This window comes from Tachypleus tridentatus, chromosome 1 (genome assembly GCF_004210375.1).
Source record: "Tachypleus tridentatus isolate NWPU-2018 chromosome 1, ASM421037v1, whole genome shotgun sequence".
Taxonomy (NCBI): Eukaryota; Metazoa; Arthropoda; class Merostomata; order Xiphosura; family Limulidae; genus Tachypleus; species Tachypleus tridentatus.
In genome coordinates, this window is record NC_134825.1 from 63,813,400 (window position 1) to 63,827,032 (window position 13,633).

A 13,633-nucleotide genomic window follows, 5' to 3' on the forward strand; every position below is an offset into this window, starting at 1 on the left:
ACTCCTCCATAGTGGATAACAGGACAGAATTTATCAACATGAAATTCATTTATCTTGCAAAAAAATACAAGTAACAAAATCTTACCATTTCAAAGAAAGGAGTGCTGATAGCATTAAAACATCTATATATAATAATAAGAGAGATTTTAGCAAGAAAAACAGGTTAATCCACAACCAGCTACCAGACACACATCAGATGTGGTGAAAAAAAGTTTGTCACCAGAAATGACTCAAGAACACAGGGTTTACTACAGCTAAAGCAAGAACCTTCCATGAAATTTTGTGTAAAATAGTTCAAATTGATTTAGGGCCAATTTCCTCTAGTTATCTTCATGCACTTGAAAAGTGCGTTCCACTTTAATGGCTTCCACCTGAACCTATTTTAATGAAACATACGGGGTTCCTGACATTAACACACTAAACAAACATCAACCAATATTTTGACTGTCTTTACAAATCATACATAGCAACTTCAATAAGTGAAACATTAAAATTTACTTTTATGCAACTGTAACAAAACAGATAAGTGGTTATGTGACAGATTTACTATTATATATTTATTTTAATATCAATATTTGTATCAGTTAAACATATAGTTAGAAATGCATGTAATTGACATTGTGAAATCTCTATTGTAACATCCCCACCTATTCACTGAAGTTATACAAGATTCTCAAGTGCAAAAATCAACAATGTATATATGTATGTAAATGCTAGTATTGTTGTCTTGTCTAAAATTTCTAAAATCTTGCTTGACGTTTATAAAAAGGTAACCAATGCAATGTGTGGAAATGCAGTGTGTATTATTTGTTTGCTACAGTTAGTATACTATAAACCTCGGAAGCTATATCTGTGATTAGCTCTTACTAATTGGGAACTCAGATACTGACCAGGAATGTTCATAGGTTTTGAACATTAAATATCATTTAATTTTAGTGGATTAACATCTGATATTAGTATTTTACAAAGACATTGTATAACTTCAGTGGTGAAAAACTCATCTGAAGAGCTAGCTAGCTTCCCCCTTAAGTAAACTGTACCTGTATCAACTCAGAATTAATTCACTCATCATGAACACTCCATAAGGTATCAAGGAAGTTCCAGATCTGATAAAAGACTCAACATTGTTTGTAACTTTGTAAAACTTTTGTATACAAATCATTTTTTGTAATAACCATTATTATAAATTGTATTATTGTTTGGAGATCAAAAATACATTTTTTATTGTAAAAATGTGTATCAATCTTGTTGACAAATATTATAAGTTGCATGCACATTGACATTTATTTATCCTCTAATTCTAAATCACAATTTAACTCCGTTTTAGGCTATTTGAAACTGTAATACATAACAACTATGATTTAGAATAATATGTTTTCAACATATGTCAAAGCCAACCTATTCCAAATAACATTCATCTCTCAAAACTATGTTACAAATAAGGTTCTGTTGCATACCTGAAACACTACATGATTTTACTTCAATTTGGTCAAGTGTCCTTCTTCATTGAAATATTTTAAATGTGTTGAATTCCAAAATGAAGTGTTTTCTCTAAATATATGAACTAAAAGTTCTGTATTAAATATAGACTACATCCTGAAGGTAATGAAAAGTTATTTTAATTATGTCTCCAAAGAATTTGTAGTTTTCTAATTAGTTGTGAATTTTCAACATGGGGAATAGAACTGTTCTTTAATTTCAAGTAACATGTGACAAAGTAGTTTAAACATTTCCTTGAATTAATTTATAAACCACCCCTTTGTAGAATGGTGTTCTCATGGAAATCCTTGAAGTAATCTAGAAAATTGAGGTTCCATTTCATAGAAAATTGTTTCACAACAACAGTGTACACATGACTTAAATTACTGTTCAAAAGTCTTATACTGTGATCGTGGTTCCCCATGGTATCTGATGCTTTTATTCCATGCTTTCCTACTCAGTACTTTATGCCACAAAAAATGTTCTCAGCAATCTATAATAACAACTAGTTTAAACTGTAGGATAAATAGCATTCTCTATTCATGTTTCATACCCAGTGCATATGACAGTTCATTTACTTTTGAATTGCTGTAAAATGTTTATTTTCTTAAAGAGCAACTGATGTACAAGTTCAGTTTTTCTCATACTTTATGAAGTTTACAAGGCAACTAGAGTTTCTCTGAATGTAATATAACACACTATTGAAAAGCTGTCTAGCTTAACCCTTTCACAACAGGCCATGGGTCAAAGGCCATATCATCACATCTGTTGACTTGCATTCGAAATTTTATTGAACTACTATTTTAAAGTTTATGTCAATAAGTTTGAAATCAAATTAAGATTATAATTAAAAATTTAATATTATATACGAGTTAATTTCTTAATTTAAAGGTAAATATTAAAAGGACACAAATATAGATTTTAGTGAATCATGGGGCATGTTGAATGCAGCATTGTTCAAAGTTAGAGAGTCATAAAGTCAGAATATTAAGTCTATAGTTTCATACAAATGAGGAACTCAAATTACTAATATTATCAAGCTAGAATATAAAATAAGAACCTTGTATTTTTTTATTATTATTTTGCTGAGATATGACTTATGTACTAAATCAAACATGGTGGCCTTGTTCAACTCTTTCCATTTTTTGTGACAGTTCCTTATATACACTTAGTACAGTATATGATGTGTGAATAACCAATCAATAGCTTAGAATGTTCACAGAGCAGTTTTCTCAGCCATTTTAATCTGCCAAAAGGTTACCACATTATTTCAATACAAGTTTTCAAGGAAGTAGGTTGTGTCTTTAGTCTGCTTTAAAGTTTCATATTGTTTAAAATCTAAATACATTTTAGTTTTTAAGCTTAACAAATTATAGTGGAATTCTATGGTATCAGTGTAGTTATTTATAATTTGTTGTTTATTCAACTCTATATGTAAAATTTGATATCCTCCATATACAAAATTGTGAAAGACTTAAGAACCTATGTCTAGCAACAACCAAGTGCAAAGATCATAGTGAGAAAAGATAACTGTTTGCTTTACTTCTTTATTTATTGTTCTATATTTTAAGAGAAATAAGTTTAATAATTTATTTCTAAATAGTAATAATCTATATAGGTGTATATAATGTATGGTAATTAAAACTGGACTTTGTATTACAAAATACTAGTCCATTAAAACACAGCCAAGACAGAAAAGACTAAAGGTCAGGTTTATATCACTGGATACATAACATCAGTGCATGAGCACCACATCAATGCAAGTTATACAATGTTATCTAGGTATGACTGGAAGGTCAATATAATAAAAATAATATATATATATATATATGTGTGTGTGTGTGTAAATATATAGCATTATGAGACTTAAGCTACTAAGACTAAACATTTGTATTATAAGATGTAGTCATTCTAGCACAAAAAAGCATAATTTATATTTATTTCCTAACTTTTTTATGATGGTTATGAGCTTAGTTAAGTGACAGACTCTACATAATTAAAGTGTAGAAAATAACATAAAATATAAAGTTTTATTGAAAATAAACATCTGAAATGTATTTAGGAAGTTTTAAAGATTATGCAAACAGCAACTGAGATTTGGGGAAAGAGAATATTTTTTAATCATAACATGAAATCTCTCTGCACTGAGACTAGTAACAAAACATTGTTTTCACAAACAAGTCTTTAGTAAAAATATTTCATTAAGAAATCTGATTTTTTGTATATAAAATATGCTTGTAAATTTTATTTAAAGTCTATCAAATTGTATGACGATACACATACTGTATCTGAAGTTATAATGCAAATACTTAACGTGTGCAAACTTGTGTATGTTTTACTGAGCCCATAGCAAGAGGGTTAACCTATTCTGTAGTAAAGATAAAGAAAATCCAGCATACTGTAAAAGCAGAGGGAAGAAGTTTATGAGCCACATGAGCAGTCAGTACCATATATATTATACAGTTCCACTACAAAGTACAGTGCACATACATGTCATGATGCCACGTGACCTGAAACTGATATAGAATAAAGTAAAAGCACCATGTGCAAGAACAAGATTTTCAAAATGAGCTTTATACAGTTGATGGAATGACATAATAAACAGGTAACTTCCTGTGGACTACATCTTGGTTTTCAATTTAATTACAACGGAAGATTTAGCAGGTGTGATATTATATTTGCAGCCAAGTCTTGGTTTGTTTCCTTAAGTCCTTCTTATGCTATCATATTATATATATTTAAATTACATATTCATTGATTTAACCAAGTAATTTAATCTATACTCCAGTCATTTCTTTTCTTTTTTTTTTTGTTAATTGCATATGAATACACAAAAATATTTTAAGGTTAATAATGATAATTTTGCTACTTTTTATGTTTTCCACATAGGTAAATATGGTGTATGTTTCTTTCACTGCTGATATGTTCAATTCAAACAGGCAAGTCAGGCACTTTGCACATGTAGTTTCAAGATCTTCAGTTACGCCTTTCACATATGTCTGTTCTTTGATTACCTGCATATTCTGGTTCACTTAACCTATCATCTTGCAACCTACTATCCTTAAAAGCATCATTTTTAAATTATCCAAAACCACAACCCTGAATATCTGTAACTTTACATGGAGAACTTATCACTAGGCACTGTAATGTTCAGTTTATCTATCTCACAGATCCACATTCTCACACTATTATAGCAAAGTAAATAAATAAAACAGCTATTATGCCATTCATGCCTGTGATATTTCACAAGTATTGTTAAAATGCAATATATCTGCAGTTTTACCACCTATTACTATATTACTATTGTTAAGCCGTATAGTTTTGTAATATACAGGTGCTGAACACAAGTGACAGAGAAAAGTATTCTATAATATTTTGCAAATACTGTATAAATCATAACTGAATCTATTTTACTTTTAAGGCATAGACAACACAAAACTATTACAATAAAAAATATAATCCATTTAATTCATAAAAGAATCTCATTCACTATTTAAATGCAAGTTAAATGCCACACTAAAATATATATGTAGGAACGGCTCTTTTGGGTTGAGAAAATTTTCTCATACCATGTGGCAAAAAACTCAAACAGTTACCCTATATTTATCTAATACATATGCATTAGCAAAGTGTGTATTATACATGAAAATTTCCATTTCAGGCTTAACTCAGAAAAACAAAAAAATCGCAGAGTAAACTGTAATACTAATAGTGTGCAGATACCTATTCTACAAACACTTAAAAGAAGAAATTATGCCAGCATATATGTATTTCTGTGAATCTTTTAAAGAGAATTATATTTTATGTTGTTTATGTTTTCAAAACATATATTCATCTCTGTTTAAAACTATATATAGTAAATCTCCATTTCAATAGTATTAGTACAAGGGTTTAAGATTTTGCTACCTAAATTTATGTACATTTATTTATCTCCGTTTTGTCATTTTCCGAAATAAATTGTGCATTTATATTATAATTTAAATATTCTTTTTAATTATTATGAAAAAATGTTACTTATTAATATTACCAAGATGTGATGTAAATTATAGCAGTAATACTAAAATGTGAATTATACGAATCTAAAATAGAGATTTTTTCGTTCCAGCATTTAAGAATCTTTCAGTCTCACATAACACTAATATTTATAATATAAGTTGCACCCTAATACTGTATAAAAGTGTTAAAAAATCAGCACATAATGAATAACCATCTCAGAAAAGTTCACCTGTTTTAGGATATGATACCACGTATATATCATCTTCTTTCGCTTCAAAACTGGATCCTTTACATTCCAAAAACCTTAATGCAAAACTTGGGAGACTGAAGTGGTTATAATAATAAACATCGAACGTTTCAGCTAAATTTGGATCAGCTGAATACACTTTCATTTTTATCTATTACCTACGTATAATAGTATAAGTTAACTTATAATAAATCCTAGATTAAACATTAAGCAAAATAAGCACGTGCTTGGGGCACCACAGAGTTTACTCCCACCTATCGTGCCCCCTAACTATTTCGCCCTCACACTCAACTTTAGTCGATTTTTTCGTAATTGTCCTTGTCTGCCGTGTTCGACTTTAATTGGCATTGTTTCTTTGGCTCGGTGAGTGACCAAAGTTTCGAGATACTACTAAACTATGTATCTGAAGTAAGAAGTGAAGTCATTGATTTGCGAAAGATTATTGCGAAGAGCAGTACAAAATGTTAGTAAAACTTTGAGTAAAGGATTATCGTGTGTTATGATGTCTGGAACTGTTTTGTTTTACCTTATACTGCTTTATTCAGTCACATAAACAGAAAAATAAGAGTATAATACCACAGAAACTGAGGTCAAACTAAATGGTGACAGATGTGTACAGAGACGTGGCTAGTTTTATGTTGTTTTTTCGGATTTGTTTTCGTACGTTATATTTGGTTTATTGTCTCATTTGTTTTTGTTTTATTTGCATTAGTATTGCATTATTCACGTGTGTTTTGTAATATTTTTATAAGTGTGTTTCTCACTGAAGCTTTTCTGAACCGCAATTTTTTGGCTTCAAAAAACTTTCTGTAAAAAAATTTCCTTTGTGTGTGAGAGCATCCTTTGAAATTTATCATACCAAGAAAAAAATTTAGAAAGGAATGTCACTGTAGCAATGCCACCGTTCATAAATTACATGTAAACTATAAGAATATTTGGGCATGTATTTATTTCCTTGTGATTATGTAATGATATAAACAGATCTGAAACTGAGATATACTTAGGGGATAAATACAAGGATGCCCAGTCTTAAATGTTACTGTTGTTATATGAGAACTGAGTGACAATAACGTTAGTCCTAAATACTGTAACTAGTTTAGTTAGTACACTGGAAACGCTACTGTAACCTGGAATAATGAAGTGGACTATTCCAAATGTACGGTCGTCGTTTTGAATTTGCTTTCGCATCCACGCATGCAGATTTGTTGTTTTGTTGATGTGTGATTTGTTGGCTCATCTCAAGGCCCCAGGTCAAAATTGACTGTTACAACTCATTCTTCAGATATTGATTAGGATTAAGATACTCTAGCCTAGGCCTAACCCAGTATCTAGTAATTCAATGTACAGTACAGTTTACAATTGATTATATGTTATATACGTGTACCAATACAGAATGATCACTGTATATAGAGGTTACTACAGTATGTGTTGTTGATCACAAATTGTTTTGGAATACTTTTTGACTCACAATGGATTTGCATATTACCACTGACATTGCTTCTTGCATTTAGCTACCATAGCAACAACCTAATGAAATTTTTGCAATGACTGAAAACTAATTCCACTAAAATAGATTCAAACCAGTCTCGAATGGTTTTCAAGCAATCAAAATGCAGCAAATCAATAAAGATATTTATGAATTCGTGTCTGTGTGTTGATGGACTGTGGTCCTAAAATAACTTTCTAAATGTAAACCAAGAGCTTAATATGTTTGACTGTCTCACCAACGTTTTTCTTTATGAATTTCAGTGTTTTTCTAATCATTATTACTATATATGATCCATCTTCTTTTGTGTTTGTTTTTTTTTATTTTTGTTTATGTATTTTTCAGACTGCAAGATGAAACATGTTCAGTTAAGTGGTGCACTAAAGAAAAAACTGGCAAAAAGGAACCAATAAAAGGCTTTGGATTTAGTGACTAAGACTGGAAAGCTGACTAATTTTTTCACTCAACTTACACAACATGTTGATGCAAGTTGCTCTATAAGACAGTCTGAAGTTGAAATAATTTGTGAAAATGAAAATCTACTGGACTATGGTAAAATGCTTCACTCTACAAAAGATGAAGAAACTAAAGCAAAAGATCCAGGGTTGTGACTAGATTTCTCTGCTGATGATGTGGCTTATTGGATTGCTTGTGGACCCAGTGACTATCAACACCACAATGGACCATTTGGAAAATCTTGCTGGACTTTCAATAATGGCAAACCAAAGAGATACTGTTCACAAAAACTTTTCTTTGGGGTAAAAGCCAATGGTAAGCAATACAAGAGAGAGTGGTTATTGTATTCACCATGAACAGGGTCAGTTTACTACTTTGTTTGTAAACTTTCTGCCTCTAAATTTTCCTCGCGTTTTGTTGAAAGAGAAGGGTTCAGTGACTGGCGAAATACTGTTGTAATTTATCACAATGAAAGAAACTATTGTAATTGATCATCATGATTGTTTGTTTGTTTGATTTGTATTTCGCACAAAGCTACTCGAGGGCCATCTGTGCTAGCCGTCCCTAATTTAGTAGTGTAAGACTAGACGGAAGGCAGCTAGTCATCACCACCCACCGCCAACTCTTGGGCTACTCTTTTACCAACGAATAGTGGGATTGACTGTAACATTATAATGCCCCCACGGCTGAAAGGGTGAGCATGTTTGGCGCCACAGGGATGCGAACCCGCGACCCTCAGATTACGAGTCGCACGCCTTAACACACTTGGCCACCATGCCGGGCCCCAATTGATCATCATGAAAGAAGCGCTACTCACCGAGACTCTTTGCTAACATACTTAACTCGCAGACAAGGTTTAGGCTTGCAACAACAGTTGGAAAACAAATTAAAGAATAGTGCAATTACTTGGAACATGTCTTGGAGCGTGTAATAGCTGTTATTCCTACGTTAGTTGAATATGGCCTGGCTTTTAGAGGAACAGATGAAAAATTTGGTTCACTGCCGGATGGGAATTTTTTAGGGCTACTTAAGCTCATAAGTCAGTTTGATGCATGTTTAGCAGGACACATTTCAAAATACGGAAATTCTGAAAAGGAAATCTTTCTTACCACTTGTGAAAGAAACCATTGAACAAATGCCTCAGAAAGTCCACGTGTTCATTGCTGAAGAAGTAAATTATTTTCGTTACTTAAGCTTATCAGTTGACTCGACACCAGATCTGTTACATATAGATCAGTTAAGTGTTGTACTTTGATACTTAAAAGATGGGCAGCCTATTGAACGCTTTTTAACCTTTCTGGAACTGAAAAGCTATACTGGTGAGGAAATGGCAAACCAGGTATTGCAGTACTTACATGAAGTTTGCAAACTTAATTTTTCAAATTGTAGGGGTCAGTCTTACGACAATGCTGCTAACATGTCTGGGCGTTATAAGGGGATGCAGCAAAAGATTTTAGAAGAAAATAAGTTTGCCATATATGTGCCCTGTGCAGCCCATTAACTGAATCTAGTAAACCGAAGTGCTGTTGACTGCTGTCAAGTGGCAGTTAATTTTTGTTTTCTACAATGCATTTGCTCCATACTTTTTTCAGCCTCAACCAGCCGGTGGAAAATTATTAAAGCTTGTCTTGGAAATGAAAGTGTGTTAAAATCTATCTCTGATACCAGCTGGGAGGCACATGCTATGACAACAACAGCAATTTTGAAGTATTTCTTTAAGATTTTGGAAGCTTTAGAATGTCTAGTTGAAGACCAGTCACAAAAGAGAGACACTAGAAGAGAAGCAGACAATATTGCAAATAAGATGCAAGAGCTAGAATTTGTTTTTATATTGATCATGTGTGAATGAGATTTTGCAAAAGTTTCATAAAGCAAGTCAAGTTCTACAAAATGAGGATGTGAACTTAAAAAACATGTGCAGATCTGTACGGGTCATTAGCTGACCAACTATGCACTTTAAGAGATGACTGAAAGATTTGAAACAGTTGCAAAGGAAATACTACCAGATGTTGATTACAATTCAGCTCAAACTCGCAAACGTGTCAGAAAGAAGGTACTAAATAACGGAGATGCACAAGAAGTAGAACTGAATGCCAGAGATAAATTTCCTATCACCACCTTCTAAACAATTGTTGACAAACTAGAAATCCAGATGTCAAGAAGAGGATAGGTGTACAAAGAAATAGCAAAGAAATTTTCTTCTCTAAGTGATGTGCCAAATGATGTCACTTCATCTGCTGAAATTGAAAGGTACTCTCAGTGTTCCCTAAAGCAAAATGATGCTTATCCAGAGAACTTGGACACTAATGTCTCTGCCGAACTTCAGAAGTTTCACTCATATGTGCGCCAGAAGTTCAGTTCAACAAAAACTGTAAAAACCAGATTCAGTCATGTTGAACTGTAAAAACCAGATTCAGTCATGTTGAACTTTATAAAATCATTTCAGGAGACAAAATTGAATGTGCGTTTTCAAACGTAGACATTGCATTGCGTATATTTTTAACATTAATAGTCACATATTGCACAACTGAGCGTTCATTTTCTCAACTCAAGCATATTAAAAATCCCAACAGATCAACTATGCAACAAGACAGGCTGGATGCCTTGTCTTTGTTAAGTATAGAAGCAGATTTGTTACGCCAAATTAGTTTTGAAGACTTGACCAAAGAGTTTGCAATTAAAAAATATAGAAGAAAACTTTTTAAAATTTATATAAATATTAAGGCATAAGTAAATAATTTGCTTACAGGGTTTTAAGTTCAAAGTGAGAAATTGTTAACATCAAAGTGAGAATTTTTTTAATAAAAGGGTTTTGAGTAAATTTTCATTTTCGTTAACATCAAAGTGAGAATAATTAACTTAGAGTGAAAACAAATATACAGTAAAAATAATTATTTTTTAATTATCATTAATCAAAGAAGTGATTTCCCTCATCATTTCTAAATAAAAGACGTCAGTCGTTGCTTGATTTTGATCCATGCCGAATCTGTTAAATAAATAAAATAAAAAAGTTTTTATTTAATATAGTTGTGAGGTCTGACCTGGAAGAAAACTGAAGAAGGGTTATAAATTTTCAAACTTTTATTTAACTTTCAGCACTTATTGAGTCTTAATGTCTTGTCAGTTAAGCAATAGAGAGGCCTAGAGGGGCGCTATTGTTAAGCTGTGCTTAGAGTATCAGTTGCCCATAATCCGGCCCTAGTTATAAGCGTAATTCTGGTAGTAATATTTAATCAATGAAAGCTAGGGCCTATATTAAATTCAGTCGTTTAACATATTAATGCTAATATTCAGATTCAGTCTCAAATTTGATTTTTTTTGTCAACTAGTAGTAATATGTGGCGATACAGTCACGTTTCAAATCACTGATAAGCCAAGTCTGGTCTTCACAACACAAGAAAACAATTTAACTCCGACCTACATGATAAGACGATGTTCAACATTGCTCTAATAGTAATCTTTGAAAAAGGATCACTGTACTCTGGAATAAGCCGAGATTTCCTTATTAGACGCTTTTATCCGCACGTGCAAATCTTACATTAATTCTCTTTACTTTGAAAAGATCTACGCTGTAGAAGAAAAAACTTTTCCAAAGAAGAAAGAGATAAAATTTGTCATAATTATAAAAACGCAAAAACATTGTGATTAAACCAGACGACAAGAAAGATGCTGTCGTCGTTTGAAAACGTAAATTAGGCATTGAAGAATAACTCTGACTATTCCGAAATAACACTTTCTACACTTAAGTTGATAATGATCCTATCCTATCATTCCAAGACCCTGTCAATTAAAACAGTTGAAAACATAGTTGCTCAAAACGATCCTCACCCAACAAACGCCGTTAATTTAATCATTCAGTACCAAAAATGTTGCGCTTTTATATTCTGCCTCAGATACATAAGCTTAAATAACCGAAATTGCCTAAATGTATTTGCTTGTAGCTGTTCTACAGAATCAATATAGATTGTTAAATCAATTTCCATCCTTTAAACATGCTAGCACCAACGTACTCAGTACTTTATGTAATATTATATGTTTTTAATATCTTATATTACTCTATCAACAGGATATCACCACTTATTCACCAATGATATATATACGTTGTAAACGAACGGTGATATAATAATCCTATAACTCGAGCACTTTCGAAAGGTGGATCTTTCTTCTTCAGGAGAAAATGCTGAAGAGAAAAGGTCCACCTTTCGAAAGCGCTCGGGTTATAGGGTTTTTATTGTTTATTTTCAATCAGATTCAGTAAATAGTTTATTTACCTGTACTGGAATGAAACATACAAAGCATTGGGATTTGTTTCATATTTTGTTGATAATCATGGTGGAAGTCATTAAAGTATACACACATATATTTTAGGCGTAAATATCATAAGCTATATATCATACCATCTATTTTCTAATGTGTAATTAATATGTAAATTGTTTAAATTTTTGTTCTTCTTATAGATGTGTCTTATGTCCCAAACAAGAATGCTCTTTTTCTTTCTGTAGGTGAATCAGATAATTGTTCCCTATCCTTGAATTTGAGTCTTATTAGTGTTTAGGCTCATGATTGAGAAATGATATGTGCAACCTATCTTTGTCTGTGTGCGTTACTGTGTTTTACATTAAAAGCCAAGTTCTTCTTTGACTAGCAAATTGTTCTGTTTTCAAAATTTCATCAGATTTAGAAATTTTACTTAAAAAATTGTTAGTTTGATTTTCTGGTTTAGAAATCTTAATATTATGTAATTTTAATTCTATTTTCTTTTTAGTCATTTTGCTTGTGGTGTGAATTTATGTTTGTTTTATATTTTATCTTCGAGATTTATTTAGATATTTTAGTGTTATCATATAACTTACTGGACTGGTGAAAGAGAAGTCACGAAGGTGCCACTTACCTTCTCTTTCTAGTGTTTAATATACCACAATTACAGTTGTTTCTAGAATATATTATTTGAGATAAATTCCGACATATTATATTGTTACCAAGAAAAATTCATATTCACATTAGCATGTATTTCCTGGATTTCAGCTTCAATCCTGCTTTTTGAATGTGACGGAATACCATCTCGGTAGGTTCTCGGGTACCAACTTGATAGTATGGCCAGACACCAGAACATTGACATTGATCATGCATAGCTCCAATGTGTTAGTTCAATCAAACACTTAAAAGTAGTTGAAGCCTTACAGTGACTGAAAATATGAGTTAGAAATTGTACAGTCCATTTCTCATGCTAAAAGTAGTTTTAGTCTTGTTTTCATTGTCCAGCTAAACTTTTAGATCCAATGACTTAAACGAACAGAAGCCTTCTAATGCATTCAGACATTCAACTGTTCACTATAATTGTGAGTTACTGTGTTTGTCCACTAAAAGTTCACACATAACCTCGCTGTTCCTTATTTCTTCCTGACAATGAATACTGGAGATGATCAAACACTTTCTGGAAGCTGTATGGTTCCAACGTGCTGCATCCACTGTGTCTCAGCAGTTCTAACCTCCCTAGTGCTCTAAGGAAGTCAGCACAGGGGCAACCTTACTTGGCATTTGTTACCTGTATCTTTGTGGTGCTGAGCCACTACTGTTTGTCCCAATCAGCCATACAATCCTAAATACATGCCATCATATTCATCCAACGAGTCATTGAGTTGCTTTCATTGCAGTGGATCAAGATTGCCTATGCATTCATTAACCAATGCTCTCAGGTGTGTCAGAAATGTAGTATTTGCTCTTAGTTGTAGCATGAGAGACGAAAACATAGTGTTACCATCAGCCTTGCTTATCATGCCAATAATTGTCCCAGCTGAATAGCTAATCGTCCATAATTACAAAGTAACACTAAGATGTCACCTTTTGTTGGGTGGATCACTACTCAAGTTATTGTTGTTTCTTTTTGAACAGAAAACATTTCACCTCAAGCATAACTTCTAATATTGTATTATGTGGAACTAACACATTATACTATGTCTGCAATAAAC

The 13,633-nt window shown here is 32.2% G+C and overlaps 1 protein-coding gene across 1 annotated transcript in view; it reads right to left on the bottom strand.

The window, feature by feature from the left end:
* Nucleotides 1-6,087, bottom strand: part of LOC143250492 (very-long-chain 3-oxoacyl-CoA reductase-like) — a 58,944-nt gene extending 52,857 nt beyond the window's left edge. The window contains exon 1 of the transcript XR_013028215.1: nt 5,705-6,087. The gene's annotated coding sequence lies outside the window, so the exon portion shown is untranslated. The remainder of the gene's footprint in view (nt 1-5,704) is intronic.
* Between the last annotated feature and the right edge of the window lie 7,546 nt (nt 6,088-13,633).